General features: G+C 38.7%; 1 protein-coding gene across 1 annotated transcript in view; it reads right to left on the bottom strand.

Moving 5' to 3' along the window:
- The window catches only part of VRK3 (VRK serine/threonine kinase 3), a 1531785-nt gene that overhangs the window by 439907 nt on the left and 1078851 nt on the right, over positions 1 to 13027 (bottom strand). The window lies entirely within an intron of this gene.

Here is a 13027-nt window from a genome sequence, read left to right on the forward strand (position 1 = left end):
AAGTTCAAGTCCCATGCTGGTAGTGGTGGTTTCCTAGGAGGTTTTACATTTTTAATTCCCCTCAGAAACTGCCTGAGCAGAGGATGTGAGAAGACGGGGGGATCCAAGCTGTATTCTGCCGAAATAGCTGATGCGTGTATCTTGATGGAGGAGTAGGACAGGCCTGTATGGAAGAGCTCTGCCAAGTACTCCAGGATGTTGGCTATGTTTACCAATGACACATCTTTTCAGTTTGCATTACTCCAAATGAGATATCTTTTCCATTTTGCTGCATAATTCTTTCTTGTTGAAGGTCTGCGAGCCTCAAGGATAATGTCTTTAACCCTTTGAGATAAATTTGGGTTAGTTGCTCTTATGTAATGTTCCAGGCAGTCAGCTGCAGAGTTTTCAGGTTTGGATGCAGGATGTTGTAGCTGTTCTGAGTTAACAGCAATGGGATCAGGGGTAGTGCCCACATTTGTTACCGAGACATGCTCCTCAGTAATGGGTACCAATGTTGTCTTGGCCAGTCTGGAGCTATCAGAATGATCCTTGGACGTTCCTCTTTGATCTTTAAAAGCACTTTGTGCATCAAAGGAAGTGGTGGGAAGGCATATGCTGTCAGGTTTTCCCAACTGAAAGATAGGGAGTCCACCTTCCAAGCAAGTGGGTGGTACATCCTTGTGCAGAATTTCTTGAGCTGGTGATTGAGTGGGGATGCAAATAAGTCTATTTGTGGTAGTCCCCATTTTCTTGTGATGGTTTTGAAGATGTCCGGGTGTAGCATCCATTCGTGAGCATCCGTGGTAGTTCTGCTTAATATGTCTGCTAGAACGTTTTCTTTTCCCGGTACAAAAATTGCTTGTAACTGAATGTTGTAGCTCAGAGCCACATTCCATAGGTCCAGTGCCATCCAGCATAGAGGATATGAATGTGTGCCTCCCTGTTTGTTGATGTACCACATAACTGTGGTGTTGTCTGTCCTTATCATCAACTGCCCTTCTTGGAGGAATGGTCTGAATGCCTGGATTGCCAATTTTACTGCCAGCATTTCCTTTAGATTTATGTGCAGGTGCAGCTGATCCTGAGCCCATAGGCCTTGTATGCACTTGTCCAGCATGTGGGCCCCCCAACCGAGGTCTGAGGCGTCCGTTGTGATGGTTTGGCTTGGTTGAATTTTGTAGAAGGGCAAACCTGTGTTTGATTGACAGGCCTGAGCCCACCATAGGAACTCTTGCTTCAGGCATGGTATTAGTGGAATTTTGGTTTCTAGGCTGTGTTTGTGTTGAGACCATAAATTCTTCAGGTACCACTGTAGCTTTCTCATATGTAGTCTGGCATGAGGGACCAGAATTATGCAGGATGCCATGAAGCCCAGGGCTTGCAGTACTTTTCTTGCTGTTAGATGGTTCTGCTTTGTTAATGCCAAGAAGTAGAGAGGGAGTTGTTCTTGTTTTCCTACAGTTAGGAATGCCATCTGCTTTGATGTGTCCAGTTCCGCACCTAAAAAGGTCATTCTTTGGGATGGTATCAGCCTTGACTTTTTTATATTGACTGTATATCCCAGGGCTTGCAGCAAGTAAATGACTCTTTGTAAATCTTCTGTTAGTTTGTTTTTGTTGTCCGCTTGTATCAGGCAGTCGTCCAGGTATGGATAAATTTGGATTCCCTGAAGTCTGCAATGAGCGATTACTGATGCCAGGCATTTCGTGAACACTCTGGGCGCAGTAGATAAGCCAAAGGGCAATGCTGAGAATTGATAATGCTCTGATCCTGCAAGAAATCTGAGGTATCTTCTGCAATTTGGTCGTATGGGGACGTGCAGGTATGCCTCCTTGAGATCTAGAGTTACCAGCCAAGACTCCTTGCCCAGCATGGGAAGAAGCTGCTGTAGGGTCAGCATTTTGAATTTTGGAACAATGAGGAATGTGTTTAAGGCGGACAGGTCGAGAATAGGCCTCCATTTTTTCCCTTTTCTTGGTACCAGGAAGAGTCTGGAGTAAAATCCCTTTCCTTGTTCCATAGATGGTACCTTTTCCACAGCTCTCATGCTTACTAATTGAGCTATTTGTTTTAGAGCTTCTGTCTTTTGATTTGGTGGTAAATTTGGCATTCCTCTTTTTCCTGGTAGAGTATGGAAATGAAACCTGTAACCTTGGTCTATAGTTTTCAAAATCCACTTGTCCCTTGTGATGCAGTGCCAGTTTTTTGAAAAAAGGGCTAGCTTCCCGCCTAAGGGTGCTGCTATCTGTTCCCTGGTAGGCGGTGCCAGAGCCAAGTCACTGTGATTGTCCTGTTGTAGAGGTAGTTGCTGCGTCTGTGCCTCGCTGGTTGTTGCCCTGCCACTGGCGTCCCCTGTAGGCACCCCTGGATTGGTTTCTGCCTCTTGAATGCCTATTCCTGCCTCTCTGAGCTTTAGAGGAGTCTGGAAAGGACCAATTCTTAGAGGGCCAGTTCCTGCTAAACCTTGGAGGTTGGACCTGTAAGAAATCTTTTACTGTTTGTACAGATTTTGCCTTCTCTTCCATTTTCTTCAGTACCTGCTGAGCAGGAGAACCAAATAAATTGACCTTATCCATGGGAGCATCTAATAGTTTTGATTTGACATGATCCGGCAAGGCCTGTTCTTTCAACCATGTATGCCTTCTGATAACTGTGCCAGTCATGGCTGATCTAAAGGAAGCCTCCAGTGCATCATAGCCGCATTTTAAAGAATGGTTACTAACCTGCTGAATGTTATGTACCATTTCCAGAACATATTTCTTATTTAAAGATTCATCAGAGGACAGTTTCTTAGTTAGTTGATCAAGCATAAACTCCTGATATTGGATCATATGAAACTGACAGTTCAAGGCTCTAGCTGACAAAGTAGCAGAGGTGTATACTTTTTTACCCCATCTCTCTAAGGACCTGGATTCCCTTTCAGAGGGGAGGGGATTTTTAACAGAGGTAGATGCTACTGCCTTAGGTCCCTGGGAGATAGTCTCGGGATCTGCAAAAGGAGCCTTGTATAAATGGTGATGTGTGTCCGGGACCCTGTAGAACCTATCGGGCTTAGCAGGGGCTGGAGGTAAAGAATCAGGAGCAGTACAGGCATCATTAAATGCATCATCTACAACAGAAAGAACTGGAGGTATAGCTAAAGGCCTATGTTGTGGTAAATGCAAAAAGGTCCTAAGCCTTTTCCTGGAGTCTGAGAAATCTTGGCCCTGCCACTGAAATTGTTCCCTCATGGCATGTAAGGTTTCCCCAAAGGAAAATTCCTCAGGTGGAGAGGCAGAAGGAATCGACTCTTCAGCATCAGAGTCTTCATAAGGAGAAAAAGGAGCCTCTGGAGGGTCTGTATTGTCGGAATCATCAGTGGACACTGGCTCAGGGGGCTCTGCTCTAGGTCTCTTCTCTGGAGGTGGATGCGAGGCCCTGTCTGGATGTGGTTGAGATCCCCTTATTAAAGAAATGAGATCCTCTGCCAAAGAAAGCATTTGGGAACTGGAGCTGGGCCTGTGAGAGGGGGGTTTAACAGGCACAGACTTAGTAGTTTTGGCTGCTTTAGCCCTGGCAAAGGCCTTAATGGACATGGCTGCAGGGGGCCTAGCAGCTCCACGTGCAGGGGTTGATACATCCAAGGGAATAGTGTCCGATAATTCCTGAGAAACCACAACAGCAGGTTGGATTTCTGAAGCCGATTCTACTAGGCTAGAAGAGGCCTCGGTAGAAGGCATGGATTCGGCTGAAGCAAGGACCGCTTGCTCGGCTTCGGCCGAAACCGAGACACTCGCGGTTGGCTTAACAGCGGTTTCGGCCAAAACCGCGGACCGCGAGTGTCGGTCCTTTTCTTTACGTTTTTTGGCAATTTGTGTAATCGGAGGATCCGACAGCATAATATATGCAAAATCAGAGCTGAAAAACTGCTCAGCAAACTCCGACCGACGTCTAAGCGTCCATCGGTTAAAAGAAGCACAGGCTAGACAAGCTACTACGTCGTGGTCTGGGCCTAAACAAGGTAAGCAGTAACAGTGGAAATCTTTATGAGGTATTTGTTTCCCACAAGTTAAACAGTTATTCACTTTTTCTGACATCGGCTGAAGCAAGAAAGAGTCCCCAACGGGGTACTTAGCTTTTTAGAAGTCTTCGAAGTAGTATTCGGTAGTAGTAATCTCTGGATCTGACCGACCGGCACTTGCGAACAGCTTCTGCTTCGGGCGCCACGCGGCAAGAAAGACTGAGGAAAATGGCGTCGGCTGATGCCTTTATACCCGAAGAACTGCAGCTATGACGTCGGGTGAAGTGCGACACCAGCCGAAGCCAGACCCAGACTTTGGAATCCGGCCGACCGAAGGGCTGCCTGACGACAGGACAACCCATTTGTAAGGAATGCAGATGCATCCTTGAAGGACATCGAGCATGTAAATTTGGCAAATAAAGGACTTCAGGATGGATATTTTGCGGAATATCAGTGACAAAGGAAAATGAGGTACTAAAACGCATTACTAGAGGGGCTCCAATAGAGACAGCGGAGTAAAAAAAAAAAATAATAATAGACTTGTGGCTACTAACAAGGGAAGAGGATTACTCTGGCATGTATTTATATTCTACCAAAAACTGCTATTACGGACTACAATGGAGTTCAGGAAGTTTGCACTGTAACTTGCAATGGGCAGAATCGAGGCCTTTTGACAGACTCAAATTATGTCCTCACATTTCAAACAAATGTTCATATTTCTGGATTCACAGGGTTGACGAAAGTATAAATGGCAAACTCTACAGCATAAACTGTTTTTAGAGAGGTAGTATTCTTTAAGTTCTGGGTCTTAAATCACATTTTATAAGTCACAGTAGACAAAGTAAATATCACATTTGTAATATTTTGTAAACAACTTACAATATCTCAGCAACCACTCAAGTTACACATATATTGTCAATAGCATTTTATTCATCAAGCTGAGAGTTTTCATATGAGGATAAGGAGTTCTGTCTGCTGTAGTGGTTGGTGAGATATTTAGAAAAATGTGAAAATTATATCTATATAAATTAATATCATAAAAGCAACAGTTAATACCCATTTACATTCACTAGACAGAGGTCAAATATTAATGCAGTTGGGTTTGCCACTGTGTAAGCTTTAAGATTACATCTTTAAAATCTTGTACATAGCATGGTTTTGGAATTATTGATGCAAATATGAACAAGCAATATTTGAAACCTAGAGGCGTCAGTAGGAGTTAACTGCAGAAGCACCTGAAGATGTCACTTGGATGCAAGGAGTTAAAAATGTTTGGGGAGAAATTATCAGCTTTCAGCAGAGAATATTCCTTATAGCTGCGGAGTAAAACTTGATTCGCAATAGTGAAGATGCATAGGGGGACAGAGGGGAAAATATAAGAAAAGAGGATAGATTTCTGAAGAAATATAGGAATATTCTGGGTATGGAAGATGTAAATTCAGTAGTAGGAACTTGGATAGAATTTGCATATTATCCCCAAAGGTATAATAATTGGGCTAGACTAGATAGAAATTATATTTCTTAGGAATATGTGCATTTTATTAAACATTTTGGCACACATCCAATAATTATTTCAAATCATGCACTGGTAAAAACTTACACAAAAATGCAGGGTAATGAAGTAAACATGACAAATTGGTGTTTTCCCAGTTATGTGTTAAAAACAGAGGAATTTAAGGAATGGGTAGTGGAAATTATTTGAGAGTTATTAGGGAAGATACACACTTCTTTACAAGGGTAGAGAATGAGTGAGATAAAATAAAAACGGAGTTTAGAAAGAAAAGAAAAATAGAAGTAACAGCAAATATTTAGAGGGAATGATAAAGGTTAGTAGTTTCATGGAACAAGAGGTGGAGGAGCAACTGAAGAGAGAGAGTATTCTGATAAATTAATGAGTTTAGAAAGACTGCTGTTAAAAAAACTTTTATGACAACTCCACACCAGAAAAACGTTTAGCACAACTTATTAGGCAATAGAAAGTAGAAAAGGCTGCCACCAAACGTAAGGAGTCTAGAACAAGAAAAATAACCAGAGATCCTCTAGAGGTATTATAGACATTTTGACATCTTTATTAAAATTTGTATAAATCAGAGGAACTTAGAAACCAAGAAAGAGCACAGATGGAAATATTTATTAAGAATTCATTATGCCAAGATTAAAGGAAGATGAGGTTCAGCAACTAAAGTTAAGATAGGTGGTAATTGGATAAAAACAAATTTTATATTTATAAATGGTATTTATAGTTATAAACAATATCTATAATCAATCTTCAGGAAAATCTTTAAGAACAGATGATATTTCTGTTTAGGTTTGGAAGTTAGGAAGGGAGAAAGTGATAAAGATCTGGAAGATCTTTTTATAGTATTTCTAAAACTGGGGTATCACCAGCATCCTGTAAGAAAGCTATGGTGGCTGTATTACCCAGAGAAGGTAAAGACCTGTCAGTCCCAGCCTCACATAGACCTATTTCAGTTTTAAAATATGACTATAAAATGTTTATGTAGATATTAGCTAAACAAATGGCAATGATATTACTAAAATTGACACATATGATCAATGTATTTTTTTTGTGGAGAGAATGCTAAGCTTTTGACAACATTAACAGCGCAATTATGATCCAAAGAGAAGCAGAATGTAAGAAAATACCGATGTTGGTGGATATTGATAACAGAAAGCATTCGACAGTGTAAACTGTGATTTTATGAGCAGGAAAATGGAAGCATTTGTATTCAGTGGTACAATAATAAGATTAATTAAAAGTATATATATATATATATATATATATATATATATATATATATATATATATATATATATATATATATATTGGATCAGAGGCAAAAAGTAAAGTGGGAGGGTTCCTCTCTGATAAGTTGTGTTTGAAAAGAGGAACCAGGCAGGAGGTGTCCTCTTTCCCTTTGTCATTTGCCTTATATTTAGAGCCAATGGCAAAGAAAATTAAGAGACTCAGAAATTCAAGGATATAACTGGTACAGTAATCGAGAAAAATGTGGGCTTATGTACAGACATTATGTTGTACTTTATAAATCCAGAAAAGGAACACATAGCCTTAGTTCAGCAATACCCATACTTAAAATTACTTTAATCCTATGGATTAAAAAGGCTTCTGTTATGGCATCTAAGAATATGTGGCAAGAGACTAAACAAAATGTTATACAAAATGTGAGAAACTGGAAGCTCTTGTTTACAGGATATAGATACTAAGATACAAGCAGTGAAATGTTTTTAATCCGTTTAGTTTTATATATAGGTCAGGCATTTTGTTATCAACTAGAAGAGAAGTATTGAACAATAATTAATAAAAAGCTGAAGGAATTTATCTAAGAGGGAAAGAGAACAAGAGTTAATTTGGATAAGCTGATCCTCAAAACAGAAGATGATGATCTGGGATTACTGGATTTGAAAGGAAGTTTTAGAGCTACACAGTTAAGGCTCATATATATAACACAAGCAGAAAGGTATAATTCAAACTGGAAAGGGAGGATGATGAAGCCTGGTGGGGGTGTAGTTCAAGAAATAAGTGGGATTTTGGATGCAGATCCTTACAAATAACTACCAAAGAGAATATTATCTTCATAAAGTTGCAAAAAATATGTTAAGGACTAAGCCAGCACAGGAATGGAGAAAGGACTGCCAATACAGTTGTCTCCAAGTAGTGGTACAGAAAATAAGCAAGAGGGGAGTTAGAATTTACTGGAGAAAACTGGCAAATGACCAAAGAAATTGGGAGCAAATAACTAGAGAGAGGGGAACATAATACAGTGGGATGACGCCAAGAAGAAATTAGGACTTCAGATTAAAGGCTTGTCTTCCCTATCAGGGACTGATTATCAGTGTACAGGCAAAGAGAAAGGCATAGGGGAATCCTAAGTGAAAGACTGGCTCTCAAGTATAAAACAAAGTCAAGAACATTTAGGATTTTTGTTTCCATCTGTGTATTTTATATCCCAAACCAACTTCAAAGCATGTTTTCCTCAGGTATGCAGCAAATGTTGGAGGTGTGATGTGGAAAAAAGAGGTAACTGGTAACAATGTTTGGGGAATGTAATGAGTTCGCAGATTTTAAAAATTCCTTAAAGTATATTTTCTCAGAAATACTGGAAAAGCAAATGACTGTAACTAATGAAATGGGAAATAGGATCTGAACTGCTAAACATAGTAAGGCCTTAGTAACTTTAATTCTGTTGGCTGTAAAAAAAGGAATTACTAGAAAATGGAAAACAAAATCTAAAATTGTATACAAAGTTTTGAATACTGTAAAAATAAATAAAAGCACTGTAAGAGGGATCTTTAAAAAATGGAAAGAGAAGATAAAAATAAATGGAATGTGTGGGAACAATACATCAGGAGGAGGAGTGAGGTTAAAGAGAAGGCAGGAATTGAGTGATTTATGTAATGCTAAACTGAAAAACAGCTGTTACAAAGAAATAAAATATAAAATGTACTACTTGTATAAATGGAAAAAATGTTAATACGATTTTTTTTCTTTTCTATATATATTTTTTAATTTCTCCAAGTCTTTTGGGTTTCTAATGCCATAAGAGGAACAGACCCCATTCCTAAGTCAAAGTATTACTAAAGTTCATGAAGTTAATATATGGTGGTGCAGTGGTTAGCATTGTCGCCACACAGCAAGAGGTTCTCTGGTTTGATTCTCTGCTGGGGTGCTTTCTGTGCACATGTCCTCCCTGCTTTTGCGTGGGTTTCCTCCAGGTGCTCCGGTTTTCTCCCACAGTCTAAAGACATGCGTCTGGAGCGTTTCTCCCTGGTCCTCCGCTGAAAATGAGCTCTTTCCCAGTAAACAAATGTTAAAATAAAATAAAATAAAACAAATACTATTGTTTCAATCTTTGAAGCTAGCCATAAGTGCTCTTCGCAGCACCCGCAGTGTGCCCAGTAATGACTCCTTCTGCAATTCGTACAGATTTAGATGTATTAATAACATACCCAAGTACGATTGTAAATTCCTTTTTATAACATCTGTTGCTCCTAGTACTACTGGAACTGAAACCTTCTTCCACACTGCCTTCATTTCTCCCTGCAAATCATGGTATTTTATGATTTTGTCTCTCTCTGCATAAGACACTGTAGTCAACGGATGTAGCAATTTCAATGATCAGTGCTACTTTTGGCTTACTTCATGGACTACTATATCTGGTTTTCTCTCATCTGTTTTTTGAACTGTTGGTAATGGTTGATTCTATGTGATATAAACTTCATCATTTTCTATAATGCTTTGCGGCTCATGTTTCCAGTGTTTTTTTCAGCTACTTCATTATTATGTTTCCACAATCCCCAATGCAACAGTCTTGCCACATTATTATGGCTTTCAGTATACAGTCCTTCTGCCATTACTATATCACAACTGGCAGCAAGATGTGCAACAGTTTCCAATTGTTTTACAAAACCTACATTTGTCTGCTTCTCCCATATGTTCAATGGACTTTGTAAACCAAAATTGTAAGTAGTCCACTATCTAGGGCCACCAATATTAACCTTTCATCTTTTGTTTAAATTCCCATGACTGCAGATCTATACATGTAATCAGTTTTATAGGAGGCCCATATCTCCTTCAAATTTGGAACATATAGTCTTGGTATGCACTGTTTTTATAAATCATTTGATGAGCATGAAGCACCCTTCTTGTGTTCCTGTCCAACCTATCCAACATCATCTGTGGCCTGTCAATCACTCAAAACTAAGTTAGGATAGGAAGAGCAAATTGGTTTATAGCTTGAACTTTTTTCGTACAGGTCAACACTGTTTTCAGTATTGAAGTGTTCTAAAATATTCGCATTTGTTCATGTTTTAATATTGCTCCTTCAGTTCCCAGATATTTATATACTCACTCTTGCTCAAGTTCTTTTATATCATATTCCTTTCCAAACTGACATTTTCTTGGTGCTGCAGCTTTCCTGCTTTAAAGGTTGCTTTGCACATTTATCAATAACAAATTACATTCTTATATAATCTGAAAAAGTTATGATCACTTGCAGTTGTGCTTTCAGTTCCTTATCCGATGAACTATACAATTTTTAAATCATCTACAAAAAGAAGACGAGAAGTCTTTACATTTTGTTGTTTTTTGGGAGCCAAATTGTATCCAAGACCTAATCTGTTAAGTAGACAGCTTAATGAGTTAAGGGCAAGACAAAAGAGCAGCAGTGACAGAGTCACCCTGGAATATCCCCCCTTTGAATTTTTATCCCTGGAATAATAAATGTGTCCTTTATCATTGCATCACTGAAAAGTGGATTGCCACCATTTCATGGCCACTGTAATGTAATCAATCAGTGTAAGGTATATCATATACATTATTAAGCACTCTTTATCCATGAATGTGGGATACTGTCAAACGTATTTTTTGTAGTCTTACTTAGACTCTTCCCCTTTTTACAGTTCTCCATTATGACTTTAACAAATGATCCTATGTTCTATATGACTTTCTTTTACTACCCTTTTGCTCTACTGCCATGAATGAGTTTTCTTCTAAATGACTATAATCTCTGTCGGCATCAATTCTAGTATATAGTTTATACATCATCACAAGGCAGGTTATTGGTCTATAGTTTTTAGGATAGCTTGCAGGTACAGTCTTAAGGAGAAGTATTGTTTTTCCTGGTGTTAGCCAGGCTGGTGTCTGATCGGGGAGCATATATAAATAGTTCTTACTCGTGGCTAAATCTTCATGCAAAGATGTTAATACTTTTTGCCAGAAGTTAGGGACTGCATGTAAGTCTAGGGTTGTCCAGTTATGAGCTTTTCTTAACTCTGTTTCAATCTCTCTGGACATTACTTCATCCTATTTCATATCCTGTACATTTGAACTTCTTACTCTTTCTTATACTCCCTCTCTGTCTACTAATCATCTTTGTTATGTTCCACAGGATCTTCACAGACATTTGCCCGAAATGTGTCTACTTCTGTTTTCAACTCCTTTTGCCTTTTTTCCCTAGTTCTCCATAAAACTTTCTTGGGTCATCAATACATTGCTTATTTTGTGCTTTTCCTTTATATTTATCTGCATATCTTCTAAGTTTTCTGCCTGTGCTGATATTTTTAGCTTATTATTTGGGATAGTGCACAATAGATCATGACCCGTTCCCATATTGCACATTGCTTTTATCACATCTATATTTGAGTATTTTTGTTGATCTATTCCCTCTTCTATACTTTTCTAACAGTGACACTTCTTCCCTTAATTGCTTTACAGTTTTCTCTATTCGATACTTCCATGATGGCATTCAAGTTCTCCCCTTCCTTTCTCTTACTCTCTTGTGTTTTTGTGGCAAGACAATCTGTTATTAATTTAGCTGCACAGTAATATATCCTGTTTACATCTGTTATATTACATGGATCTCTATAGAGAGTCCCAATTACTGTGTTCATTTCTTCTATTAAACTTCTCATTTTTTTTTAGTTTTATTCACTTTCTATTTATTTCTTTGATCTTAATATGCCTGTCCATCTCTATTAAATTAAGCAACTCTTCCTTTAGATCATTTTCTTCTAAACTCAGGGCACATTCTTTGTTTTCCATTTCCTGCAGACATTCTATAGAAAGTCCCAAACATCTTCCTGTGCCACATTCTCTTTAGTTTCATCTGTGTCATCTGTTGCTCTTTCATATGGAAACTCACCGGCCTATCATTCCACAACACTGACTGTGTCAGAACTGCCAGTTTCCTGTTCCTTCCCTTGCTGTGCCACTCCAACTGAACGTTTGTACTGGTTTCCTACGGAAGGCTCCAAAGTATCTTCATATTGCAACTGATCAGCTGTTTCCCACTCCACTAGTTTCTCCTTAACTTGGGGATCCATTGCTCTATCCTGCTGTGACGTTATCAGAGTTAGATTTTCTACACCAAATCCTTCACTTCACAGGTAATCCATAACCTCAGTTTCTATTTCTTTAACTTCTCCATTACTAATCCTCTTTTCTACTTTCCCTCTTTGCTTTCTTATTTTTTTTTTTTAATGTAAAATTTCCATATCCGGATGACTTCGCCTGCATTTCTCTTCAAATATCTTTGGTGGTGTTCTTTCTGTAACGGTTAGTTTTGGTTTCTCCTTTGCATAAATATTGCACCATATTAAATCTCTTTCTTTTCCATGTCCATATTTCATCTTCAGATGTCTCCTGATCCTTCTCTTTCTCCTTACTTTGGGAACTCATTCCACCATGCTGTTATATAACTTGTGTTAGACTTTCTACACTAAATCCGTCACTTTGCAAGTATTACAAAACTTCCAACTACTATTTTTTTAAACTTCTACTTTACTAATCTTCTGTTCTATGTTCCCTCTTTGTGATCCAATTCTTTTATTGTGAAATTTTCCACATCTGGATGCCTTTGCCTGTATTTCTCTTCTAATATCTTTGGGGCTGGTTTTTTGTGTTGATTAATTTGACTTTTCCTTTGCATAAATATTGCACCATATCAGATCTCTCTTTCTTTCCCATGACCATATTTCTTTTTCATACAGCCTACCCTGATCTGGCCAAGGCCTTTTAAACCATTCCCCACCTTAGGAATCATAGAAAAACTCACCAAGCTAGGCATCAACCCCTATATCACTAGGTGGGTTGCAAACTGGCTCACAGGTAGAGCCATTAGACTACTACATACCTATGAACCTATACCTTTCAAAAGTCTGTAGATTTTGTTCTTTACATTTTCGCACTTCCTCATTCGCTTCTTTTTCCAAACAGCTCAAGGTTTCTTGGTCTATACAATATTTTTTCATAAATCTGTTGCATTAAGGAACACAAATTTTTATTTGAAGCTTCTGACAGTTTTTCTTGCAGAAGTATTTTTCTTTCCTCTAATTTCTCTCTTAAATCTTTTTGTATATTTTCTGTCCGGAAATTCTGAGCTTCTTACATAACAGTATCAATACATAATTTACTTTTCATCCTCAATAGTCCACTCTATCATCTTTACGGCTCAGTTTTTGTGATTTTAGTGGACTGCTACTTCCTTCTACAACAGGGGAGGCCATCCTCCCCCTGGGCCTGGCCTA

Source organism: Protopterus annectens, chromosome 16.part0, assembly GCF_019279795.1.
Source record: "Protopterus annectens isolate FY-2018-M chromosome 16.part0, PAN1.0, whole genome shotgun sequence".
Classification (NCBI taxonomy): Eukaryota; Metazoa; Chordata; order Ceratodontiformes; family Protopteridae; genus Protopterus; species Protopterus annectens.